Consider the following 27,914-nt stretch of genomic DNA (forward strand, 5'->3'; position numbering starts at 1 on the left):
TGGGCTGGGGTCTGTGAAACATTTCTTATCTATATAGTCCTAGTCCGAGAGCTGAGGGTAGCAAGCAATACCAACAATAAGAATATGATGACATTAAGTTTGTCTAGGGCTTAAATTTGTTTGCTCTTAGGAGCTGGGGTTGAACTTTAAAGCATGTTTTCCATATAGATGCAGTAAATAGGCTGACACTCCCCGATTACCTCATATATAGGAGAGGTTTTTGGTGTCTAAGAGATAGATCCACAGGCAGGTATAGTAGACTTTTAAAAAGCAGTACTAGAAAAAAGGCCCAGGTCTTAATTCTGTCACTGACATGTCCTTTGATCTTTGATCTTTGGTGAAGGACCCTTAGTTTATCTGAATTTTTCATTCCTTGTCTATAAATAAGCATAATAACATTTTACCTAATACATAGGATTTTTGAGATAATTAAATAAGAAAATTTATATACAATACTTGGTAAACAAAAAGCTGTATAGTAATATGAGCTGTTGTTATTCTGTTGAGTGTTTTTCCAAAATGATGGAAACAAGGAATCGATTACCTGACATTTAACTCAGCGTAGGAAATTCATGAAATGTCTTCTTTGGTTTCAATACTTAGATTCTCTGTGATTACCTCAGAATGAATATTTCCTACCCTTCCCCTCAGGTCCCAGCACCTAAGACCTCTGTGACTTTATAGATGGTTTTTGATAGTTGCCACGGCCTGCAAATTCACTATCCTGCCCCTGAACTGTTGGTAAGCCTCTCCAATCCATTAGATCAGGCCTAAACAACCTATGGTCCATAGGTCACCAAAGGATTTCAGGTGGTTGGCAAAAAAGGTAGTGTTGCCACCGTGCACTCTCGTGTTTGTCACATGACCCACAGTAACCAACCATTGCCAATCTGTCTCTAGTCTAACTTATCTGCAGCTGGAAGAAGTTTAGCCTATTTTAATTTTGTACCCTACCTACAGCTAAATTGTGCAGATCTGCATTAGACTATAAGATCCTTGAGAGTAGAAGCTTTTTTGCCTCTTCTTGTATCTATGGCTCTTAGGCACAGTACCTGGCACATAGTAAGTGCTTAAAAATGTTTATTGATTGATTATAAGCATTTATTAAGCACCTTCTCTGTGCAGGACACTTAGGCTCTGGGGATGATATGAACCCCTGGTAAAATCCATGGAACCCGGTGGCATAAGGGTTTGCTGCCTGAATTCATAATGAAAGGAAATGCTAAATTTTAGTTAAAGGTTAATGAAAATAAAAATTAATTTTTTTTGTATTTAGTTTCACAGACCCCCTGAAATCTATCCCTGGATTCCCAGGGGCGCTGTCGATGATAGATTAAGAACCTGTGCCTATATGTTTCCAATCTCTTGTTGCTGCATCTATATAAATGGCATGTTAAGGCTGTGCATTCATTACCTCTCTCTGTCACTGCATAAGCAAACTAAATCTTTCTCTAGTCATATATATCTCTACTGATATCCTTTATACCGTATCTCCTGTACAGTTCTCCTGTGGTAACATGTTAAAGTCTACTGCTGCAGCCTGCTGTCCAGCATGGGTCTCTCCATTGTCCTCTGGGTGACCTGCAACTTTAATTCTTCAGAGAATGTGCTATTCCATGACTCATAGCCATACAACATCAGCTGAAGAATATTAATGTTAAAAAGATGGGACTTTTTTTTTTTCAGAGAGAAATTTGGGGTCATTAAAAGTACAGTTTCCCAGAAGCAACTCAGCTTGTTCTCCTTCTGTTAAGTTCTAATCTATTGTCCATCCACATTTTCTGTCCAAGATATGTGTACTGTTGGACAAGTTCTTTAGGATGTTCATCCAACTATACACTACAGTTTATACCAGCAGTCTCTAAACTTTTTTGATTGTGCATCTCTGTAAATCAAAAAAAGCACAACCCTCCAGAATAAGTACAAGTATATGTACATATATATATATATATAATACATAAATGTACCATTGTGTTTGATGTGTAAAACATATGCAAAAATAAAAAATTAAAAGTTGAGATTAAGGTGATTTTTTTTTTACTTATTAAGTCAATGCACATTTATTAAGTGCCTAACGTGAATCAGTCACTCTCTTGACCACACAAAACTTTTTTTGCCCTCACTTAACAGAGTTTTAATAAATTAATGAAGTATGTTCACTCCCATTACTTTCATTAAATACATTTAGTGAGAATGATGTGATTGAATATGCCCAATTAATTTTGAAAGTTGTAGTTGAACACTTTGTAACACAGTGATTGGAAGGTCTGGTTCTACCACTCCAATGCCTAGCTTTAAGGACTAACAATTGAAAAAGTATATCTTACAAAGATAGAGAAAAGAGAAGTGGGTGGGCTAGTATATTAATCCCCTGAGAACAGGAATAGTTTTTACTTTTGTCTTTGAATCCTCAGCACCTAACATGGTACCCAGAACATAGTAGGGTCTTGATCAACTTTGTTTCATTGGCTGATTGATCAGTGACTGCATTTAGTAAATCACAATACACATTTTTCAATCCTATACTAATTATGCAATAGTTTTTGTTCATATTTGAATTGTAAATTTCCATCTTCCTTGATATTAATCAATTATTATAAACTAATCATAAAGTGTTGCATTTTTATACGTTTTAACAAATGGATTCAAAGCCTCCTGGACCTCTTCATTTAGCAAGTTTTTACAAAGATTAAAACTCCCAAACATTTTAAGTGTTAAGATAATGAATTTCTTTTTTTTTTTTAAGCAATTGGGGTTAAGCAACTTGCTCAAGGTTACACGGCCAGTTATTTCTGGGTGTGGTGCTGAGTATCTCAGCCCGGGATTCGATCTCCAGGTCATCCCAGCACTGGAGCCGATGCTCTCACTCATTGTGCTACCTGGCCACCCCAGGTGATATACTTTTAAGAAACAAAAGTTTAGCTTTTAAATGTCTTGATAACCATGATATATTCTCATTAACATTAGCTAATTATAATCATAACAGTGTTTTAAGGTTTGCAAAGCATTTTTCTATTTTATCTCATTTTATCCTCATATCAACCCTGGGAATTAGGTGCTATTATTATCCACATTTTACAGATAAAGAAACTGAGGCCACCAGAGGTTAAATAACTTTCCCAGGGTCACAAAGCTATCTGAACTTTATCTGAGGCCAGGTTTTCCTGAATCCAAATCCATTGCTTTGTCTCTTGTGTAACCAGTTGTAATATAAACCTGGGGTAGGGAAAAAGTTGTCAGTCATTAATAACAGTAGATGTAAATCCATTTCAATAAACCTTGCGGATAATTTTAGATTTTTTTTGGCTTACATTTTTAGATCTAATTAGAACATCATTACTTTTAATCTTGTAAAATGGTAAACAAAGAGGAGTAGAAAAATTTCTGCTATTTTCTCCTTTACATTTTTGTATTATCTTCTATTCTTTGCAAGAATATTTTTAAGTGACTGGTCCATTGTATGAGGGTTAATTTAGTTAAAATTTGATAATATACTTCATGAATCCACTTACCGGGTCCCATATAAACTACAATGTTCTATACACTGAAGATGAACAAATGAGTGAGGGCATTATTGTCAACCCTTCCATTTAAGGAGCTACCACACTTTTTCCAGAATTCCACACAAATATGTCACTATGTGACATAAAGAACAAGTCTATGGAACCAATCTATGGAGTAAGCATGAGTGAAGCTTAATTTCTTTTTTTTAGATAAAATATATTTAAATAGAAGTTTTAATATTTCCTTCTCATACCCCAATGAATGATCTTACTTACTGTCTTTGGTATATTCATTCCATTTTGGGGATCAGTGTTCTCTAAAATAGGGACTGCAAATCCCAAAAAATGTCTGACCACTAGAAATCTTGGAATTTGGATCATATCCCATTCTCCTCCAGATAGTCTTCTTATCTCCAAAACAATTATGCTACCTACTTTACCAATTATCACTGGATATTCCCCTACTCTCTCCTTCCCACTCATCACCTCCTGACTGCTTCAGACATATGCCCCCATATGTGATGGGAATCTGTTCTACTATTATCTTTCATGAGTCTCTTTAACATAACTTATGCTTCCATCAAATTGGAACCCCCATAGCAATCTGTTTATAGCTTTTATTGTGTATACAGCATTTTACCTTATAATATTGTTATTCTTAGGTCTTATTATATATACATACACACACACACACATATATATATCAGGACCTCGCATAGTCTTTTGCACATATATCAATACTTCTTTGGTGAAATGTGTAATTTTATAGGTATGACTATTCCATCTTTCCCTCTCTCCTCTGGTATAGATCAAAAGCCATCCACACCTTCTCATCCTGTGAGATTCTTTGTCCTGATCCTTATGTTAAATCCTCCATAAAGGCACTCTGATATTCTGGAAGTGTTTCTCTAATTCTTTCAAGGAAGTGTTAGGGATGTCTATATATTAACCTAACAGGTACCTTAACTGAATGAACCAACCCTTGTTCTAAGTATACTTAATTTTTAATGATGTCTTTATGCTATTTTTTGTGTTCAATTAATTGTCAGTAATATTCTGCTAATGCTTACCAGATATTTTTTCACTGTCCTTTTGGTGCCCTGCAATTTGGATTTTTCTAAGATTGTGGAATTTCATGATTCATAGTCATGTATCTTCACTGAATAAAAAAATTGGTGTTAGAAAGATAGGATTTCCATGACTGGGAGCAGTTAGAGGCCATTAAAAGCACCTCACAATTTCTCTACTCTGATCCAACCTTAATTCTTCTTCAATTCTATTTCCAGACTCTCCCCCAGAAAGAGAATAATGAATGGTTATTGAACTCAAATCTATTGATGATCTAGAAGTTTAGGCAAAATGGAATAAAGAAAAAGCATTGAGTGGTCAAAGTAGTCAAACAAATACTGGAAAAAAAACTGTTGCGTTGGCCATGCTCACAACTGTGGTATGATAATAGATCATTTCAATATAAAATTTTGCTTCAATATAAAAACTATTTATTTATATTTTGGGACCTATGTGACCTTGTTCATCACTTGATCTATCTAGCCTCGATTTCCTCTTTTGTAAGACAAGGAGGTTGGACTAGATTACTTATAATTTCCCTTGGTGCTTCAAACTATGATCCCATGATCTAAACTGATCCAGATAAATAAATCTTATCATTAAAATTTAGTTTAAAAATCCATTTCAAATATTTCTGAAATTGTCAAAACCAGCAGAATTAAAGAAATTTCTAAAGAAGAGTGCTATTTTATGTTTCCTTTGCTGTCCAGTAAGTTCATTATTCCAGCTACCTTTCTCCTCCCATGGAAAGAAAAGGAAATATTGACCATATGTACCACTGCTAATTTAATAAGTAAAACATGCCTTCAGACTTATTTATATTCGTTTAATTGATTTTGTGGATCTTATTCTATAGATGCTTTAAATACTGGATGCTACTAGTTACTTAACAATATAACTTAAAAAGAAGTTGTGTTTTTCATAATTTGGGTAAATATTCTCCATGTCCTAAACTCCCACTTTCCAGGGCAGCTTCTGTTTGCCCTCAATCAATAAATATTTATTAAACACACACTATGTTCCAGGCATTGTGCTAAGCTCAGTTCTAAGACAGATAAAGCTGCTACTTAAATTGAATGATGATTCCAGGGATGCCTGGACACTAACTTCAGTTTTGTTTGGTGTTAGGACTATCATGGAAGAGGATGCCAGCTGTGCAGAGAGAAAACTTTGGTGTGAACTAAGAAAATGATAGTAGCCATATGAAGCAGTATCATAACCCTGGGTGTCAGTGGATGGTAAAAGTCAGCAGCAGGGCTGTGAAAGGCAGAGGAAGATGGGACAGGAAGCCTGAGCATGGCATAATGATGGCAGAGGTAACTTGAGTTTCAGTGATTATCTGTCAGTCAACAAAAAGTTTATTAAATGTTTCCTATATTCCAGGTACTGCGCTAATCACTGTGGACACAAACACAAGTAAAAATAGCCCTACATTTTAAATAACATACAAGATATATACAGAATAGGTGGAAATCAATGGGGGTGGGGGAGAGAATTAGAACCTGAAGGTGCCTGTGAAAGACTTCCTGCAGAAGGTGGAATTCCTGGGCCCTCCACTGAGACTGGAAGCAAACAAATTCAAAAGGCATATGTCCTCAAACTCCAAGCTTTACCCCTGGTTCTTTCAGTGGGAGCTGTCCTGTTCCTGCTATAACAGTGAAGCAAGGAGATCAAAGAAGAATTTGATTATCACTCCCTTAGAAGCTTGGAAGAGGACAGATATTTTTGATGTCAGTATAGAATATATTTACTACCTGATTCAATTTTCATTGTTGTTGTTTTGTTCCTGGCTGTACTGTCTTAATTAAATGTCTTTTATTTTAAAATCTATATATTTTCTGCAGGCTAGAGTTGGGGGGTGGATCCTAATTTTCAATGGATTATGACCCAAAACAGGACTCTAAGCCTCAGAAGTATCTTAGTTCCTGGAATCGTGTGGATACTTGTGGTTGGGTGATGGAGAAAAGGTGAGAATAGATCCATTTTAATGCCATAATTCTAAAATCTAATACCAATCAGAATAGAAAGATATGGTAGGCTCCTATTTTTCTAATCTCTAAATCAACCTTCTTTCTCCACTGAGTAAGATTCAAATAAACACAAGAAAGATGTTTTAAATTGAGGAATTTTTTTTCTTTTCCATTCCTTTTTTCATTTTAATTCCAGATATTCCAGTTTCCTGAAACTTAGCTATGTAGATGATCTTGTATCCAAGTGTTTTGGAGTCTAGTGGAATCAGTGTGAGACTGGGAATCTCCAGTGTAGAAAAGCCATATCAAATTCAGGCAACACATTCCTCTCTTTCCCATTTTATTATGGTCTTGACATCAGTCTCCTGGCACTGACACTGGAGAGAACACTGTAATAATGCTTATTACTTTGGAAGATCAGAGATAGAGACCACTGAGAGAAGAATGCTTTATGAAGGATGCATCCTCCCTCTGATGATTTCAGAGCTGAGAATAGATCAAGAGTCCCCAGCTCCATTCAATGTTTACTGATTTATGCTTCTATGGCATTGTGGTATTCCTCTGAGGATGTTGGAAGGACCTGGCATGTAACAGCGAATTACCTGGATATAGCAGTGGGGGTTTCCAATCTGCCATAATTCTTAAATTGAATACCTAACCAGACTGTAAGCTCCCAGGACATTTCTATGACCATTTTACAGGTCAGAATAGAATGTGCCCTCAGTGAGTCTAATCTTGGGAAGGTTTCAATAGTATAGAAGGTCCCTCAGGAGGCTTGATTTATATAACTTGATAGAAATACTTAATTTCATCCTCTTGCATTTAAAATGATGATTTCCTTTGATTTAAAATTAACAGTTCAAATTTAGTATGCATCTGAACACCCTTAAATTATTGTTTAATCATTCACTCTATAGTTAATGGAATAGTGCCATATGATACTTCAGACAGAATAAATTGATTTCCAGTATATTTTTCCATGCAGTAGTTCTGAAAAAAGGTCTGTATGCTTATTTTTCTATATTTGTCATGAGATTTTGACTAGATTTCTTAAGTATTCCTACATATGTGTCTCTGCTTCATAGAAGGTATATCTGTTAAACTTTATTACTTATTGCTCAATGTCTAGAACAATAACAAATAAAAGTTACCATGGTAGGTGCTGAGTTACCAAATTCCTGGCCACCTGTCATTTAGCTTAAAGCCAGCTAGCCATGAATTTTTTTTTCATCAACTAGCTACATTTTGACTTTTCATTGTGCTTGACTTACACCTTAAAACCCTAGGATTTACTAAGAGTCACTGAAGTGTCCTTGTGAGTTTGTTCAGGATCATAGTTCTAAAGCTGAAAGGGACCTCAGGGGTCATTTAATCCAGCCCCTCATTTTGTATGAGAGAAAACCAGAACCCAAAGAAATTAGGTGACTTGCCATAGTACCTGTGCTAGTAGGCCTCAGAGATATGATTTGAACCCAAGTTAGGATTCATATCATCTCTTGAAAGTCAATTGTTAAATTTCCAGTGTGAACACTTAGGTGTCTGAAACTGACAAATACCACAAATCGGGGCTTGATTTGTTGTTTTATTTATTGCCCACACTTTAGAAATTGATGAAGAAAATATTAGTAACACAGATTGAACTTAAAAATTTGTCACACATTCTCAGAAAGCTGGTTATTAAACATTTATTAGCATTCTATCGAACCAAGTCTTTGATTCTAGAAAAAATACTCTTTGCATTTTACAAGGTTGCGGACCTTTATTCTCAAATTTTTAGTTGACTAGTTGAGGTGTGGGAGGAGCATTTGAAATCAGTCACCATCCACATTCAGAATCCATCTAAACACTGAGTTCATCCTTTCTTTCTGGGGTCTATTAAATGGGAAGTTGTCCTGAACCTAGTTAACAGACAGCTATAAACTTTGTGGACCCATCCCATCACAATCTTTGAATAACTCTGGAGTCTTCAAAGCCTTATCTAGATTTGATGTGTAGATTGGGAGACTAGAAAACTACAGTGATTTGTTAACTTTGTCAATGTATTTAGTAAAAAGAGATAGGATCTGAGGTTTTCTTCCATGCATGGCCTTTCCCAAAAGCACGACTTCCATGTCATCAATACAGAGGAAGGTCCAGGTACCTACTCACAATATTTGAAGCATATTCTCTTATATTTGGACTCTATGTCCTAATAGCCTACCACATTTAATTTTCCCCTTTTGGCCAATCAAGTGAATCTCACAAAGGAACACAGGATCACAGATTGAGAGCCAGAAGGGAAGTTGAAGGTCTTCTGCAATCGCCTCATTTTACAGATGAAGAAACTGAGGAAGGGTTTTTCTTTATTTTTCTAGGGAATACATACAATTGCCAATAGTTGCTGGCTAATTAATCTTTAAATCCTGACTCCCATGTGGGCTACTCAATGGCATTTTTGAAAGTCAGAGTTTGTTGAGGGTTGAGGGTTGTGAATCCTACGTTTTATACCCCATTTAGAAAAGAACTTAAAAATACCTGTATCTTTTGTACTTGCTCCAGTAGTCTTAGATTAATTTTGATAGGTCTTCTTCAGGGGTTTTTAACCTTTTTGTATGTCCTTTGGCAGGTTTAACCTATTTCTCAGAATAATATTTTTAAAATATTTATTTATGATAAATAGTATTTTATTTTTTTCAAATTACATGTAAAGAGAGTTTTCAACATTCATTTTTATGAGATTTTGAGTTTCACATTTTTTTCTCTATACTTTCCTCCAATACCTCCTCTGCAAAACAGCAAGCAACCTGATATATCTTTTACATGCACAGCCATGTAAGCATATGTCCACATTAGTCATGTCATGAAAGATGAATCAGAACTAAAGGGAAACCCCCCCCACACACACACACACAAAATAATATGATTCTCCCTGCACTGAGGTTCTTTCCCTGGAGGTGGATATCATTTTCCATCATGCGTCTTTTGGAATTGTCTTGGATCCTTGTATTGCTGAGAAGAGCTAAGTCAATCATAGTTGATCATCGAACAATGTTGCTGTTGCTTACTAGTTACAATGTTCTCCTGGTTCTGTTCACTCAGCATCAGTTCATTTAAGTTTTTCCAGGTTTTTCTGAAATCTGTCTGCTCATCATTTCACAATCAGATCAATAGCATTCCATTATATTCATATACTATAACTTGTTCAGCCATTCACCAATTGATGGATATTCCCTCAACTTCCAATTCTGTTCCACTACAAAAAGAGCTACTATAAATATTTTTGTATATGTTGGTCCTTTTCCCTTTTTAATGATTGCTTTGGAATACAGACCTAGTAATGGTATTGATATCCATCAAAGGGTATGCACAGTTTGCTTGCCTTTTGGATATAGTTTCAAATTGCTCTCCAGAATAGCTGGATCAGTTCAGAACTCCACCAACAATGCATTACTTTTTCCAATTTTCCCATATCTTCTCCAACATTTATCATTTTCCTTTTCTGTCATATTAGCCAATCAGATAGGTGTGAGGTGTTTAAATTTGCTTTTCTCTAATTGATAGTTATTCAGGGCATTTTTGCACATCACTATACATAACTTTAATTTCTTCATCTTAAAACTGCCTGTTCATTTCTTTTGACAATTTATCAATTGGGAAATGACATGTAGTCTCATAGATTTGACTCAGTTCTCTATATATTTGAGAAATGAGGCCTTTAACAGAAACACTAGCTGTAAAAAATTGTTTCATCTTTCTGCTTTCCTTCTAATCTTGTTTGCACTGAGTTTGTTTGTGCAAACCCTGTTTAATTTAATGTTATAAAAATTATCCATTTTGCATTTCATAATGTTCTCTGTCTTGTTTGGTCATACATTCTTCCCTTCTCCATAGATCTGATAACTATTCTTTGGTCTCCTAACTTGCTTACGGTTATCACCCTTTATGTCTAAAATCACATCTAAACCCATTTAGAACTGATCTTGGTACATGGTATGAGATATTGGTGTATGCCTAGTTTCTGCCAAACTATTTTCTAGTTTTCCAAGTAGTTTTTGTCAAATAGTTAGTTCTTAACCCAGGAAGCTGGAATCTTTGAGTTTATTAAATAGTAGATTACTATAGTCATTTACTACTGTGTCTTTTACCTAACCTATTCCTCTGATACACCTCTCTATTTCTTATCCTCGATATTTAAATTGTTTCTGTATTTTCTTCTTGACATGAGTTCTGGAATTTGGCTGCAATATACCTTGGAGTTTTCATTTTGTGATGTCTTTCAGGAGGTGAGCAGTGGATTCTTTTAATGACTATTTTACCCTCTGGCCTTAGGCTATCAGGGCAATTTTCCTTGATAATTTCTTGAAAGATGTTGTCCAGGTTCTTTTTTTGATCATGGCTTTCAGATAGTCCAATAATTTTCAAATTATTTCTCCTGGACCTATTTTGCAGGTCAGTTGTTTTTCCAGTGAGGTGTTTTACAATTTATTCTATTTTTTCATTCTTTTGATTTCATTTGACTGATTCTTTTTATCTCGTAGAGTCATTAGCTTCCACTTGCCCAATTCTAATTTTTAAGAAATTTTTTTTTCCAGTTAGCTTTTGTATCTCCTTTTCCATTTGACCACTTCTACTTTAATTTAAAGAAGTTATTTTCTTCAGTGGATGTTTGTTTGGTTTTTTTCCCCATTTGGACAGTTCTGTTTTTTAAGGAGTTGTTTCCTTCAGTCATTTTTTTTGTTTCCTTTTCCAAGCTGTTGACTCTTATTCATAATTCTCATTTCCCAATTTTTCTTCCTTGATTTCAGAAATATTTTTTGAGCTCTTTCAAGAGGACTTTTTGGGCTTGAGGCTAATACATATTTCCCTTGGAGGCTTTGCATGTAAGAATTTTGACACTGTTGTCCTCTTCTGAGTTTGTAATTTATTTTCCCTGTTGTCATAGTAGTTTTCTGTGGTCAAGTCTGTTGCCATAATAGTTTTCTGTGGTCAAGTCGCTTTTTTGTTTTGCTTATTTTTTAAAAGTTGAGCTCTGTTCCTAGTATACAGGGGGCACTGTCCCAAGCTTCTTGCACTGGGTACCAGGGGCCTGGTCACTGCCTTTCTCTGCTGGGTCCTCTTGAACTGGTGGCTTGCCCATTGTGCTAGGGTGGCCCAGCCTAGTCATGCCTGTTGTGCCCTGGGTTCCAGGGCTGGCAATCTGCTTACTGCAGTGGGGCTAGGGGCCTCACATGTAGACTATTGTGCCACTAGCCTGCTGAGCCATATCTGCTTGGCCTTGGTTGCTAATCTTTGATGTATCTAAGAGTCTCTTACTGGCTTGCCCAGACCAGTGTCACAGACCTTTCCTGAAATCTTTCTGAGTTATCTTGGGTTGTAAAATTGTTTCACTCCATCTTTTTTGTGGATTCTGTCACTCCAGAATTCTTTTTTTTTAAAGCAATCAAGGTTAAGTAACTTGCTCAAGGTTACACAGCCAGTTATTTCTGGGTGTGGTGCTGAGTATCTGAGCCCTGATTTGATCCCCAGGTCATCCCAACACTGGAGCTGGTGCTCTTACTGTGCTACCTGGGCGCCCCTCCAGAATTCTTTTAGAGGCTTGATTTAACATTGATTTCAAAGGACACTGGGGAGAGCTCAGCTAATAATGTTGTTTTTTTAATGCATAAAATAAGATACATAGGGTCACAAAGGAAATGAATCATATTGAAACGAAGTTAGCAAAAAGAAAGAAAGAAAGAAAAAGAGTTCACAGATCCTCTAAGAAAATCTGTTTCAAAGTGATTTCTGACAGTGATGAATTTAGTTTTCTTAACTCAATAGATTTATTGAATGTCTGTCAAATTTTTCTACTGAAGTACCACTTTTGAATTTGAAAAACTAGACCAAGTCTATGTACATAGATGATAGAGATAGATGATATGTGTGTATGTGTATAATAGTAGAGGGGAAAAGAGAGAGAGAGAGAGAGAGAGAGAGAACTAAAGTAAATGAGAGTGAATTCTCTGAGTTGAGGCAGCCCCAGTGACCCAAATAAGTAATTTCAGAGATGTATGTGGCAACCAGGTCATATCATTGAGTAGATCTTCAATTTGTAGCTCTAATATGCAGAAAACTGATCTTTTCAGAGCCACTGAAACCCACTTAGAAAGAAGCAAATTCCTGGGTGAACTGACAGATTTCATAAAATGTAAACTTGTGGATAGTAATTGTTTCATTTTATGTACCCTCAATAACTAGCATAGTGCTTGGCATGTACTAGATACTTTATGAAAGCCTGAGGTTTGAATTAAATTAATGAAATGTTGACATAGCCTTGGTCATATTATATTACAAATTTTGTTTTGTAAGCATGGACCAGTAATAAGTCTAATTACAGGCCCATTAACATAATAGATATCATTTTACCAAGAATGAACCATAATCAAGCTTCAATATTTTCGTGTTAACTGTTAAAAACCAAAATGCTATGAAATATACTAATTTATCTCTTATTGAATGATCACTTTAAGAACACAAAGCTATTTTAAAAAATAAATATAAAAATTTTGCTTGTTTTCCATATGTGGTACTGGTGATTGAACATGACAAAATTCAGTACTCCATTTTTATTAGCAAAAATCAATGCTAATTAAATAGCTGTGCTTCATCCTTAAAAAGAAGTTTTCCCACATGTTCCACTTCAGTGGGCACATATGCAAAGTCATTAAGTGCCTTAAGAAAATACATCAGAACTCTTCCAACTCTATTCAAGTAATTATTGGCCTCTGACTTATTCTGTTTGGTTTGGAGCAGAACGAGCTATTCCGTTATATTCACAACCTTTGCCTCTGGCTGACTCTTCTTTGCCTTTTATGGAGAATGGCATCAGCTGACTAAAACAGATTTGTCCTAGAGTAGGGGACAGCAAGAACTGGAAGAATGTCTTAGGTTTCATTTAGACATGGCTATGATTAAGACCTGTTCAAAGTGCTTCAGACCTGTTCAAAGAGGTTTAGATTTATCTCCAGAGGTCTGGACGATTTAGACAGGGCAGAAATCAGTTCATTGACTTAATAATAATTAACTGAATACCTCTTAAATCTGTCTTCTTAGGTCCCACATTTATACTGTGATATATGCAGCAATATATGGGAAATTAATAATTATAAGGGAGTGAGTATTATAAGGTAAGAGTAGCCTTAACAGAATGCAGATCTCTATACATTATTTTAGGAAAAAGATACATAAGAATGCATAATAAATATAATGCCATATTTGGTTCAGTTATGTTGCAATCAAAAATTTTATCGATTTCTTCTCCACTCAATACATCCACCTTTTTAGTTCATGTCCTTATCTCCTCTTACCTGGACTCTTAATTGGTCACCCAGTTTTTGGTTTCTCCTCTCTCTAATTTCTTTACCATGCAGCTGCCAGAGTAATCTTCCTTAAGCATCTATCTAACTATGTCACTTCCCTGCTCAAGAGTCATCAATGGATCCCAATTCCCTCTAGGATAAAATACAAATTCCTGATGTTAGTACTGAAATCACATTACAATCTGGCCCAGCCTATTTTTCAAGGACAAATGTACATTTATCTCTCTCATGTAATTGACACTGCAGCCCAACTAATGTCCTTACCATTACTGGAATTTTCTCATTTGTGTCTTTTCACAGTCTATTTCCCAAGACTGGATTGCAGTCTCTGTGTGCCTCCACATCTTAGATTTCCGAGAAGCAGCTATTCAGTGGACTTGGATTCAGGAAAATGTAAGTTCAAGAGTGACCTCAGATACTTCTTAGCTGTGCAACCCTAGGTAAGTCAAATAACTTCTGGCTGCCTCAGTTTCCCCAACTATAAAATGGGGATAATAATAATACCAACTTTCTGGGGTTGTTGAGAGGATCAAAGTGAGGTAATATTTGTGAAGTGCTTAGCACAGTGCCTGGAACAAAGAAGGCATTTAGTAAATGCTTATTCCATTCACTTCCTAGCCTCCTTCAAGGGTCAGATAAGATGCTGACTATTATGAGAAGCCTTTCTTGATCCATTTACTTATGAGAACTCTCTCCTTCCTCAGATGATCATGTGCAAACTTATCTCAAGTTATATGCAAGGATGTTTTTTATATACAGCTGCCTGTGTATTATTCACAATGCCTTGAATGCAGTCAATACTTCATCCAAGCTTGTTGAAGTGGATTAGATTGGACTTGTGAGCACTGAATCTCAAATTGAAGTTAATAAGGGCAATGATGCAGCCACACCAGGACAAACAGCAGAGGGTGAAGGACACTCAAGTGTTTTTGTTGTTTCAGTTACGTCCAACTCTTCATGACCCTGTTGGGGAGGAGGGGGGTTCTTGGCAAAGATACTGGAAAGGTTTGTCATTTCCTTCTCTAGCTCATTTTATAAAAGTTGAAGTGTTGTACGTCAATTTCATGATGGCATGCTTTCATGGGTCCTAGATAATGGACAGTGCTCTCATGCTTTCCCAGTCACCAGTGGAATGAAGCAAGAAGGTGCACTCGCTCCTGTGTTTTTTTAGCATGTTTTCAGCAATGTTGTCAGATGCCTTCAATGAGGACTAAAATAGCATCAAGGTCAGCTATAGCACTAATAGCAAATTAACTTGAAAAGACTAAAAGCCAAGACTAAAGTGGAAGGGGAGTTGGTCCACAAACTTTTTTGTTCACAGCTGGTTTTATACTCAATGTAGCCTCTGTGGCTGAGGTAGAGCAAAGTATGAATTGGATGAACTCTCTGGCGCTTGTGCTAATTTTGGCCTGACAATTAACACCAATAAAACAGAGGTTCTCTACCAGCCAGCACCACAATGTTGAGGTTTAAAATGTTGCAGTTTAGGTTTAGGGGTGCTCAAGACCCCCAAATGCCAACATATTGGATCCTGCCTAAAGAATTCAACTCAAGCCTTCTTGCAGCCAAAGTGAAACCAAGTTTATTAAAGATTCTCCAGAATGGGTAAACTCTTAAGGAGCCTAAGTGTTTGTGACACTTGTATTGACAAGCAGGTCAGAATAATCTGACACAGACTAAGTCTGAGCTAGATTGAATCTGAGCATGTTCGTGGAGGCAAGATGGATCTTATATTCAGAAAGACTGTGGGAGGGATCTAGGGGTGGTCTAGTAGTCTGGGGTGATGGGAGGAGGGGTCTAGGAAGGATCTTGATGAGACTGGAGTGACTAGAGGTCAGATTTCCAGGAACTGGATTAAGAATGGGAAGTAGCTGAAGGCTACCTTGGAGATGACAGACAATGGAGGGCTAGGCTAGTTTAAGGGTAACAGATTTGGGTATAGATAATTTTTATTTATTTTTTTTCAAATGCTTTATTGACTTCTGATTTACATCATTCATTTCCACCAAATTTTGAGTTACAAATTTTCTCCCCGTTTTCCCCCTACCCACTGCCCCAAAATAGTCCCACAGAATATCCCCTCCTCCAATCTACTTTCTCCCACATTTTCTCCCATACCCCTTTCAACTTTTCCAGTGGATCTCTAGGCCCTAGTGTCTGTATATCTTATTTCCCAATTCCATATAAAATAGTATTAATAATATTATATATCAATATATATATTTGGGTATTTGATTTGAAAACTTTGAATTCCAGATTCATTCCCTTCCTCCCTTGCCTCCCACCCTTACTTGGAAGATAAGCAGTTCAGTATAGGTTATACATGTGTAGCTAATGCAAAACAATAACATAGTAGATATATTGTAAAATACTGACAATATTTCCCTCCCTCCTATCCCACCTCCCACTTGTTCTATTCTCTACTTTGATCCTGTCCCTTTTCAAAAGTGGGTGCTGCCAACTTCCCTTCCCCCCAGACAGCCCTTCCTTTCATCATCCCCCCTCTCATCCCCTTCCCCTCCTACTCTCCTAGAGTATGAGATACCCTATTTAGTATGTATTTCATTCCCTCCTCAAGCCAAATTCAATGGGAATAAGGTTGATCCCTTCCCTTTTGCCTTCCTATTCTTCCCCTCCACTGTAACCATTTTCCCTTGCCTCTTCTATATGAGATAGTTTACCCCATTCTGTCTTTCCCCATCTCCTCTCATTATATTCCTCTCTCACCTCTTAATTTCACATTTTAAGTATCATCCTTTCCTGTTAAACTGGTCTTTTGCCCTCTATCTATGAATATCTGTAAACATATGTACACACATTCACATATGTATTCACATATGCCCATATACCCTCATATATAGACATATATATATATATATATATATATATATATATTTCTATTCCCTTCAACTACTGAGAAAAGTTTCATAAGTTACAATTATTGTTTTTCCATGTAGGGATGTTAATAGTTCAACTTTGATAAGTTCCTTATGGTTTCTTTTTTTTTTTTTTAAGCAATCGGGGTTAAGTAACTTGCTCAAGGTTACACGGCCAGTTATTTCTGGATGTGGTGCTGAGTGTCTGAGCCCAGGATTCGATCTCCAGGTCATCCCAACACTGGAGCCGGTACTCTTACTCGCTGAGCCACCTGGCCGCCCCTAAGCAATTGGGGTTATGTAACTTGCTCAAGGTTACACGGCCAGGTGTTTCTGGGTGGGTGCTAAGTGTCTGAGCCTGAGATTCGATCTCCAGGTCTTCTCAACACTGGAGCCGGTGCTCTTACTTGCTGTGCTACCTGGCCGCCCCCTCCTTATGATTTCTTTTCCCTGTTTACCTTCTCATGATTCTCTTGCTTCTTGTATCTGAATATCAAATTTTCTATTCAACTCTGGTTTTTTCAGCAAGAATGCTTGAAAGTCCTCTATTCCACTGAAAAACCATATTTTCCCCTCAAACATGATACTCAGTTGTGCTGGGTAGGTGACTCTTGGTTTTAATCCCAGCTCCTTTGCCCTCTGGAATATCATATTCCAAGCCCTTTGATTCCTCAATGTAGAAGCTGCCAGATCCTGGGTTATCCTGATTGTGTTTCCACAATATTCAAATTGTTTCTTCCTGGCTGCTTGTAATATGCCCTCCTTAATCTGGGAATTCCAGAACCTGGCTATAATATTCCTAGGAGTTTTCTTTTTGGGATCTTTTTCAGGTGGTGATCAGTGGATTCTTTCAAGCTCTATTTTGCCCTCTGGTTCTAAAACATCAGGGAAGTTTTCTTTGAGAACTTCCTGGAGGATGATTTCTAGGTTCTTACTTTGATCATGGTTTTCAGGTAGTCCAATAATTTTTAAATTATCTCTCCTGGATCTATTTTCCAGGTCAGTGGTTTTTCCCATGAGATATTTCACATTGCCTTCTATTCTTTTATTTGTTTGGATCTGTTTAGTAGCATTTTGATTTCTCATAAAGTCATTAGCTTCCATTTGCTCCAATCTAATTCGGAAGCAATGATTCTCCTCATTTAGGTTTTGAGATTCTTTTTCCATCTGGCAAATTTGACTTTTTAAGGCATTTTTCTCCTCTTTGCCTTTTTGAGCCTCTTTTGCCATTTTAGTTAGTCTGTTTTTTAAGGTGTTATTTTCCTCAGTCAGGCTGTTGACTCTCATTTTGTAATTTTCTTGCATTGTTCTGATTTCTCTTCACAAATTTTCCTCCACTTCTCTTATCTGCTTCTTAAGGTCATCTATGGTATGTAAGCATCTCGTATTTTCCTTTTAAGCTTTTGGTGCAGGAGTTCTGACTTCACTGTCTTCCTCCTATTCCATGCTTTGCTCCTTTTTGTCCCCCAAATAGGAGTCTAATGTTGGAATCTTCTGTCTGCTTTGTTTCCTTTGCCTGGTCATGTCGCCCCTCAGCCACTTGACCCCTGGGCTATTTACCACAGTAGGACTCTGCCACCAGAGCTTTCGTCCCAATCCCTGGGGTTTTCTCAGCTGCCGGATGTATTAGATGGGTGCCCTCTTTGAGGTCTCCACATGCTCTGGCAAGCTGGACACACACCCCAGTATCTCCACCGTAGACTGCAATCCAGATCCAAGAAGGTTAAAGCAAGAGCAATTATCCCTCAGACTGGTGCTTGGTCCCCCTACACTCTGCAGGTCAGGAGCTGAAGCTGCCACATGGTGCTGGCTGTCTGTGCCAGTGTCTCAGCAGCTTCTCACCCTGAGGGCAAAAGCCATGCACTCCCACTTACTGGGTCCCAAAGTCCAGACTGCACTGACCTCTCACTTTGTCCTTCACATCTATGTGTTGATAAATCTGGAAATGGCCACAGCTGCTGCTGATCTGGAGTCCCTCTCGTGGGTGGCTGGTCAGGCCTGCCCTGGGGCTAATGCCTCACGTGGGGCTGGGCTCAGCTCCCAGAATGGTGCGCTGGCCAATTCCTGCCGGCCTACCAGGCTGTCCTCAGGAAAAGGTTAGCTTCTTTGTGTCATTTTGTGGATTCTGCAGCTCCAAAGTTTGTTTAGAGTCCCCTTTTTACGTGGATTGGGGAAGGTGGAAGCCGGAGCAACAGGGAGGTCCTGCTTATACTCTGCCATCTTGACTGTGCCCCCTGGGTATAGATATTTTAATAGAATCAAGAAAAGGAAGTACCCTGACAGTGGAGGGCTAAGTTAGATTAAGAGTGACAGAGATTTGTGTTTAGTCATAATAAAAGTATTATAGCCTCAGGCAAATGCCTCATCAAGCAGTAAGATTCAAGGAGAGTTCAAGGTGGTTCCCAGAGCCTGTACCCCATCTTGTCAGAGCCTGTACCCCATCAACACTATCTATAAGTGGAAACATTTGTTACAGCCAATGGAGAAATTTTGAATGCTGTGGATACTTTCACTTATTTTGGCAGTATAATTTCTAGGGGTGTACACATAGATCAGGTTGATGCACACATGGCCAGAGGTAGCTCAGTGTTTGGGAGGCTCCAAAGGAAAGTGTGGGAAGGAAAAGGTATCAGACTGACTACCAAACTGAAGGTCTACAGAGCTGTTGTACTGACCTCATTGTTGTATGCCTGTGAAACCTGGACAGTCTACCAGGACCATGTCAGGAAATTGAACCCCTTCCATTTCAATTGTCTTAGAAAGATTCTGAAGGTCACTTGGCCAGATAAGATACCATTCACTGTGGTCCTTTCTTTGAGTTGAACTCCCAAGCATTCAAACCCTGCTCCAGACAGTGCAACTTTGATAGGCTAGGCATGCAGTCCTAACGCCAAATGGATATTTGTCTAAAAAACTATTTTCAGAGAATTCATGCAAGGCAAGTGCTTACATGGTGGTTAGAGAAGCAATACAAGGACACTTTCAAGCTTTCTCTGAAGAAATTTGGAATCAATTGTATTTACATCTCATAAATTAGCAAATGGTAAAAACCAGGGCTTGATTTATTTCTTTGTTGATTGTGTCTAGATTTAAGAAAAGTGATAGAGAAAATGTTAATAATAAAGATTAATGGGGGACAGAGCCAAAATGGCAGAGTAGAAGGAAGAAATTCTGTGACCTCCCTCCACAGCCCCCTCAAATACCTATAAAATATGACCCTAAATAAATTTTAAAGCTACAGAACCCACAAAGTGGCAGAGAGAAACAAATCTCCTGCTGAAGGCAGGCTGGCAGGCTGACAGGAAGGGTTCATTGCAACACACTAGGAGCCGAGCCCAGTCCCGCATAAGCTGCGTGGTTCTGGTGCCAGGGAAGCAGTGGTGGCCAGAGCAGACTTCCGGAGAGTGAATCAGCAGCAGCTGTGGAGGTTTCCAAACTTTTCAACCCAATGTTGAAAAGTCAATGCCAAAAAGAAAGTAAAAGGTCAGTAGGGAACTCTGTTGGAAAGGAAGGGCACGGTCTGCATCCTGCCGCTGGGGCAAGAGGTGGAGGAGGTAGGGTGGCTGCAGCGTCTGCCACATGGCTGCCTCAGGAGCTCCTGGCCTACAGATTGTAGGGGGACCAAGTGATCATTCAGAGAGTAATCACTCTTGCTTTGACCTGCTTGGATCTGGGTCATTTTCTTGGGCAGTGGTCCTGGGGTAAGAAATGCCAGTTTGCCAGTGTGGTGTCTGTAGAGAGGGTGCCCTCCTCAGACCTCTGACAACATTTACGAAAACCCCAGTGATTTGAGACAAAGCTCTCCTCTCTGGAAGCAGAGTTCTACAATGCCAAAGAGCTCAAAAGTCAAGAAATTGACTGGCAATATGATCAAGCAGAGGAAGCACAAACAGACCATAGTATCCTTTTTGGGGGACAAAAAGGATCAAAGCATGGAACAGGAGAAAGACAATGAAGTCAGAACTCCTGCATCAAAAGCCGCCAAGACAAATATGAATCTGTTACAGGCCATGGAGGGGCTCAAGAAGGATTTTGAAAATCAAGTAAGAGAAGTGGAGGAAAAACTGGGAAGAGAAATGAGAATGATGCAAGAAAATCATGAAAAGAGAGTCAATAACCTGACTGAAGAAAATAATACATTAAAAAGTATTCAAATGGCAAAAGAGGCCCAAAAAGCCAATGAGGAGAAGAATGCCTTAAAAAGCCAAATTTGCCAGATGGAAAAAGAATATCAAAAGCTCACTGAAGAGAATCATTCCTTCAGAATTAGATTGGAGCAAATGGAAACTAGTGACTTTATGAGAAATCAAGATACTATTAAAGATATCCAAACAAATGAAAAAATAGAAGGCAATGTGAAATATCTCATTGGAAAACCACTGACCTGGAAAATAGATCCAGGAGAGATGATTTAAAAATTATTGGGAGTGAGAGGAGGGCTGTCAACCCCTCATAAAATGGCAATGCATGTCGAGGACTCACTACTCTTTAAGGCAGGCCTCAAGGAAGAGGCTCTGAAAGCAGTGGAACAAAGAAAGAGGAGCTATCTTAATTTGCTGAGGGAATTACTTTTCATTCTGCTCCTCATCCACTAACCCAGACCTTCTGGAAGACTGGATAAAGAACTTCCTTGAGAGCCTGCTAGAAGGTGCTCTCTTGTCTTAACTCTCTCTGGGTGAAGTTCCATCTCTGTTGCTGTTGCTGTTGTTGTTGAATTGTTTCAGTCAAGTCCAACACTCTGTGACCCCATGTGGATTTTCCTGGCAAAGATACTAGAGTAATTTGCCTTTTGCTTCTCCAGCTCATTTTTCCATGTGAAGAAACTGAGGCAAACAGAGTTAATTGACTTGCCCAGGGGCACACATCTACTAAGTGTCTGAGGCCAGATTTGAACTTTGGAAGATGAATATGCCTGAGCTGAGGTCTAGCACTCAGCCTGAAGGAACAGTGAAGAGCAATGTGGGACACAAAGCACTCATTAACAGAAGTGTTTAGACTGAGCACCGATAGATGGAAAACAAAAATACTTTGACATTTGAGCTATTTCAGGAAATATATATGTGAAAAGTCAGAGAGATATACATATATATGTCTTTGTGTGGTTGGGGGAGGAAGGAGGAATCTGAAAGTCTGAGGCTTAGGGTAATTCCCACCAAGATAAAAAAGTCTGTCAGAGATGTTGATACTTGGGGAAGAGCCAAGAATGCAAATCTTTCTAGTGACTAGACTCATCCCTTTAGCTTCATCCCTTTGTTGTGTGATTCTCCTTTAATTCTAGTGCCTTCCCTTCATTGACTATTTTCTATTTAAAGCTAGTTTGTACATATGTGTTTAGATGTTGTCTCCCCCCATTCAACTCTGAGCTTCTTGAGATCAGGGACTGGCTTTTGTCTTCTGTTGTATCTCCAGTGCTTAGCCTAGTCCTTGCTATACAGTACTGACAGACCTTGGTTTATTGTGCTTCTGCTTTACAGATGCTGACTTGTTTTTTTTACAAATTGTAGGTTTGTGGCATCCCTTTATGGAGTGAGTCTTTCACTCCATATTCCAACAGCATGCACTCACTTCCATGTCTGTCACATTTTGGTAATTCACACAATATTTCAAACTTTTTCATGATTATTATATCTCTTATGGTGATACATGATCAGTTTCCTTTGATGTTCCTATTGTAATTATTTTGGGAAACCATAAACCCTGCCTATATCAGACAGAGAACTTAATGGATAAATGTTGTGTGTTTTCTGACTGCTCTGCCAACCAGTGGTCCCCATCTTTCTCCCTCTCCTTGGGCCTCCCTATTCCATGAGATGCAACAATGTTGAAATTAAGCAAATTAATAATCTTACACTGGCCTACAAGTGCTAAAGTGAAAAGAATAGTTAATTTATAAGACACACACATACACATGCACACATGATGATTATATTCTATAGTTGCTTGAGTGTTTATATTCAGCTGATTTCCAAATGATAGCCACATTTTAATGAGTTATATATATATATATATACTTACATTATTTGATCTTGTTAAGGCCATATTAATAATTATGGTTCAAAATAAATGAGTATGGATCACTCTTAGTCACTGAGAATATTCCAACAGAGATGGCCACCTGTCAGGGCTAGTATAGAAGGGATTCCTTTGTGGGGTGGAACAGTAGACAATGAGAACTCTTCCAGTTTCATGACTATGATTCTAAAGGCTTTGTATGATATGAATAAAAGGTTTCTGTGCAGTTGTGTGATGGTAAATGTTTAAAAACCAGCTTGAGTGGGGGTGGGGATGGGAAATATATCTGTGATACATTTTAAGTTTAATCTTCACTATTAACATTTTCCATCATCTTCTTAAGTTTAGACAATTAACAAAAATAACAAACCAAGTCTTGATTTCCAATTTGCTGATGTCTGAGGTACAAATGCTCACACTGAAAATTTAGCAATCTGGAACCAGTACAAACTGGTTCCTGCACATCCCTAGTTCTGAGGGAAAAACTAGTATTAGTGAAACAAATTTACCATTTAAACAATGGATTATACAAACCTTCATCCAGTGTTCAGTCTTAGATGAATCAACTGAAAATATTTTACACAACCATTTTGGTGTTTAGTTAATTGGATTTTTTAAATTTTTATTTATTTCTATTTTTTTTAGTTAACTGGATTTTTTAACACTATGGTAAAATGATAGTACATATATATATATATATATGTATATATATATATATATATATATTCAGATTTCAACTGCATATTTCCATTGGTGGTTCAAAAGGTACCTCATAAGAAAGAGTGGGAATATTGAGAAATAAAGATGAAGAATAAAGAGGCAATCTGATTTCAGGAAGCAGAGAAGTTTGGAATTAATAAAACAAGAAATAAGAGGCCATGAAAGATTTTCTTAAAAAGGTTTTTATTGATATTTTTAATCATGTCATCTAGATATCTCCCTCTTTCTGAGTCCCTCCTATAGAAACATCCCTTATAACAAAGAATTTTTTCTTAATTGAAAATAAAGAGGAAAAAGAGAAAAAAATCATTAAAACTGACAAATATATAAAATAAATCTGACATAAATTATTCGTGGTATTCCCTACATATGGACCACCCTGACCTATGCAAAGTAGTGGAAGGAGCCATTATAGATTTTTTTAGCAAAAAACTGTAATAATGAAAAAAAATAGAAAGATTATTCTGATAACTGATATGTGTGTGTCTGTATATATATATATATATAAACATATATGTATATATATATATATGTAAATACTTGTGCATTTACTAAAATGATGGTTCAAAATTAATTATCTGAAACAAAAAGTGTTATAGGCCAGCTGGAAGACCCTCTGCTATGAGGCTTATTTTGGCACATAGTTCTGGATTTTCTACTGAGAAAAGACATAACATGTAAAATTGGCAAACTATTCCTTAGAAGAATAGTTTTGAAACTTCAATCCAAAAATGTTCGTTGCTATCTTCCAAACTCTTAAAATATTCACAAGCTATCAGTGCATGATGCATGAGTTAGTAAGAAAGGGCTGTCGTTAGTTTCATGGCTATAAAACCTTAAAAATCTTATTAAAAGAACAGGCACAACAAGTTTCCCAAATTCAGGCCCCCCCCCGAATGATTCCCCTACCACCTCACCAAATGCATACATAAATTTATGAAACATTGCCCCTTCCTCCATGAGTTTGCTTTGCTGGAATTCTCGTGTAACACTTGAGATAGTTTGGTTGGGTTGGAAAAGAGGCCTTATTGTCCATTGTTTGCCTCACCTGGGTCCCTGCCTCCAAGTAGAGATCTTTCTGGTTGGCTTTTGTATGTCTTCAGTAGCCCATTCATTAAAGGTCAAAAAGTCATTCATTTCTGGATCCCCCAAATAAAACAAACTTGAAGGATGTGAAAGAATAATCCTTGTGTACACTTCAAAGTTCCTTAGATTTAGTGCTGAAAAGAACTTTAGAGATCATCTAGTAAAACTCCCTTATTTTATAGATGAGGATCTGAGGCCAATACTATCAGCCAAGGATGTGATGGAACCAACTTGAACTGGCTTAGGTGCCATTTGTTAAATTTTCAATGTGAGCATTTATATCTTGCAAATTGGCAAATGCTAGGAATTGGGGCTTTAGTTATTATTTTGTTGGTTGACTTTACTTCTGAAAGTGATGGAGAAAATGTTGATAATGCAGATTAGTGTTAAAACTGGGTCTTGTGTACTTCCCTTCCCCACCGCCACCCCCCATCTCCCAGGAAGCTGGTTTTAACACACTGTTGATGTCAACATAAAGAAAGATGCTGCTAGTTGTGAAGAGAGGTCTTTATGAGTATACATAAATACAGTGTAAATCTGCTTCATACATCTAAGGAGTATTTATTTATTCATTCATTTTTGCTTTTTGGAGGGGGAAGGTAGGGCAATTGGGGTTAAGTGACTTGCCCAAGGTTACACGGCTAGTTTTGTATTAAGTGTCTGAGGCCGTATTTGAACTCATGTCCTCTGACTCCAGGGCCAGTTCTCTATTCACTGCACCACCTAGCCTCCCCAGGAGTATTCAAAAGAGTAATTTTCCTCATTAAAAGTCTTGGCATTATGTTTACATGAGTATAAAGCCCTCAAAGAATACAGAAATTATTTGGGTGGTCTTTAGTTTCAGAGACTTGATTTAATAATAGCAAATATGAGTTTGGTTAAAGGATCCAATCTTTGGAACTACCTCCTGGAGAAGGTCCATTCCCTGTTTCCCCTTTGGATAATTTAGGTTCAAAATTCAACTTTTGGAAATGAAATATTACTGATACCATTTCCAGGTTGGCCTCTCTGTCTCCAGGCTCATCTGATTTCATTCCATCCTGTGCTACAGTTATCAGAATAATCTTTCTATTTTTTTTCATTATTACAGTTTTTTGCTAAAAATATATATATATATATATATAATGGCTCCTTCCACTACTTGGCATAGGTCAGGGTGGTCCATATGTAGGGAATACCACGAATAATTTATGTCAGATTTATTTTATATATTTGTCAGATTTAATGATTTTTTTTTCTCTTTTTCCTCTTTATTTTCAATTAAGAAAAAATTCTTTGTTATAAGGGATGTCTCTATAGGAGGGACTCAGAAAGAGGGAGAAATCTAGATGACATGATTAAAAATATCAATAAAAACCTTTTTAAAAAATCTTTCATGGCCTCTTATTTCTTGTTTTATTAATTCCAAACTCCTCTGCTTCCTGAAATCAGATTACCTCTTTATTCTTCATCTTTATTTCTCAATATTCCCACTCTTTCTTATGAGGTACCTTTTGAACCACCAATGGAAATATGCCGTAGAAATCTGAATAAATCAACCAGTTCAGGGTATTCATTATTAAAACTAATCAGGACCTTGCTGTCTAATATAAGCATCTGGGGGTGGCTAGCTGGCACAGTGTTTAGAGCACCGGGCCTGGAGTCAGGAGGACCTGAGTTTAAATTGAGCCTCAAACACTTAACATTTATTAGCCATGTGACCTTGGGCAAATCACTTAACCCTAATTGCCCTGCATTCACCCCTCCACCCTCCCCCACTAAAAAACAAACCAAAATAAACCAAAAACCTAACATAAATATCTAACGATAAGTGATATAGTGATACAGGTCAAGAGGAGAGATAAAGATTATCATAGGATGATATGATTAAGAAATGCTTTATGTGGCCATGAAAGATGAGTGAGGCAACAAAAGGAAGGAAGATATTACAGAGGAGAGTACAAGAGTCAAAGATGAACCTTACTAATCATTTGAAAAAGAATATCATCCTAGGAATAGAAATTGTTTTTATTGATTTGCCAATATTTATGCATGAGAAATTTTATCACAGAATTTGAATTGGAGATCATCTAATTTAACTTATAACTAAAATACATTTTTACTATAATACATGACAGCCAGTCCTCTAGCTTCTGTGTGAAGGCCTCCTAAGATGGAGAATCTACCAGCTTTCCAGGCTTTTGGACAGCTTTAATTGTCTGGAATACTTCCTGACATCAAACCTAAAAGGGTCAGCTTGCCACTTTGACCCATTGTTTCTGGTCCTGACCTCTGGTGCCAAACAGAACCAATCTAATCTTTCATCCACAGGAAAGCCTTTTAGTTATTTGAAGATGACTATCATTTTTCTTCTCTTCTCTAGGTTAAACATGACTACTTCAAATGCTTCTCATATGTTTGAATGCCAGATCTTTCATCATGCTGGTTGTCCTCCTCTGGACACTCTCCAGTTTATCGAAGCCCTCCTTAAACATCAGAGTCCAGACTTCAGCACAATATTCTAGATTAACTTTAATGAGCATGGAGGACGGTGGGATTTACCTGTTCCTGGAAACTATTCTTTATTGACAAAGCCCAAGGTTGCATTAACTTTTTGCCTCTGACATCATACCACTCACCCATATTGAGCCATGTCTAGGCTGACCTCAGAAAATTCCCATCTCACAGGGTTGTAGTGAGGATTAAATTAGTAAATTCAATTCAGCAAACATTTTAGGAGGCCTAATAAGTGCAGAGTGCTATGTTTTGATGAAAGTGCAGTTAGAAATGTAAAGCACAATCCAAATATAGTACTATTGACAGTAGGAATAAAGAATAAACTTGCATTTCAAAACAAAATCTCTCTCACTGTTCGACCTAAATGAATAAGTGCCTTAATTTAAGGTAAGAGTAGTGATAGTAATAGTAAGAGTGTGAGACCTAGAGTCAGAACACCTGAATGTGTAAATGGAGGGAAACTGAAAGCTCTAATGCCAAATATATTACTCATTTCATCACAGTGCACTGCCTCTGTGTCCTTTATAATATTTTCATTCCTTGTTTTACTATCCCTATTGATTAATTCCACAGCGCCAACTTTGACAAATGTAAAAAGAATTCATAATCCATAACCTGTTTCTTGCGCCTATGTTGCCTCCAGTCTGTGGTATTACTGGTAATATTTCAATGTATTTGGCTTATTCATGACCCAAGTTTGAAAACTTGCATAATCCATGAACAATTTAGCCTTCTGCTGATCAAAAGATATTGGTAAAACATTATAACATATGCAAAAATGCCAGACTCTAAATTTTGATTCAAAGGGACAGACACATTTTTTGGAAATAATTTTCATGTTTAAAT

The 27,914-nt window shown here is 37.4% G+C and overlaps 1 long non-coding RNA gene across 2 annotated transcripts in view; it reads left to right on the forward strand.

The window, feature by feature from the left end:
- Positions 1–27,547, forward strand: part of LOC138143319 (uncharacterized) — a 38,575-nt gene extending 11,028 nt beyond the window's left edge. The window contains exons 2-4 of one of the 2 annotated variants that reach the window (XR_011163668.1): positions 5,700–5,887; positions 14,179–14,318; positions 26,935–27,547. This is a non-coding gene — a long non-coding RNA (uncharacterized lncRNA). The remainder of the gene's footprint in view (positions 1–5,699; positions 5,888–14,178; positions 14,319–26,934) is intronic. The other variant, XR_011163669.1, reaches the window with a different exon arrangement.
- Positions 27,548–27,914: the final 367 nt, after the last annotated feature.

This window comes from Petaurus breviceps, unplaced genomic scaffold (assembly GCF_028583685.1).
Source record: "Petaurus breviceps papuanus isolate PSGF00001 unplaced genomic scaffold, PetGlider_PUasm1.0 90638, whole genome shotgun sequence".
Lineage (NCBI taxonomy): Eukaryota > Metazoa > Chordata > Mammalia > Diprotodontia > Petauridae > Petaurus > Petaurus breviceps.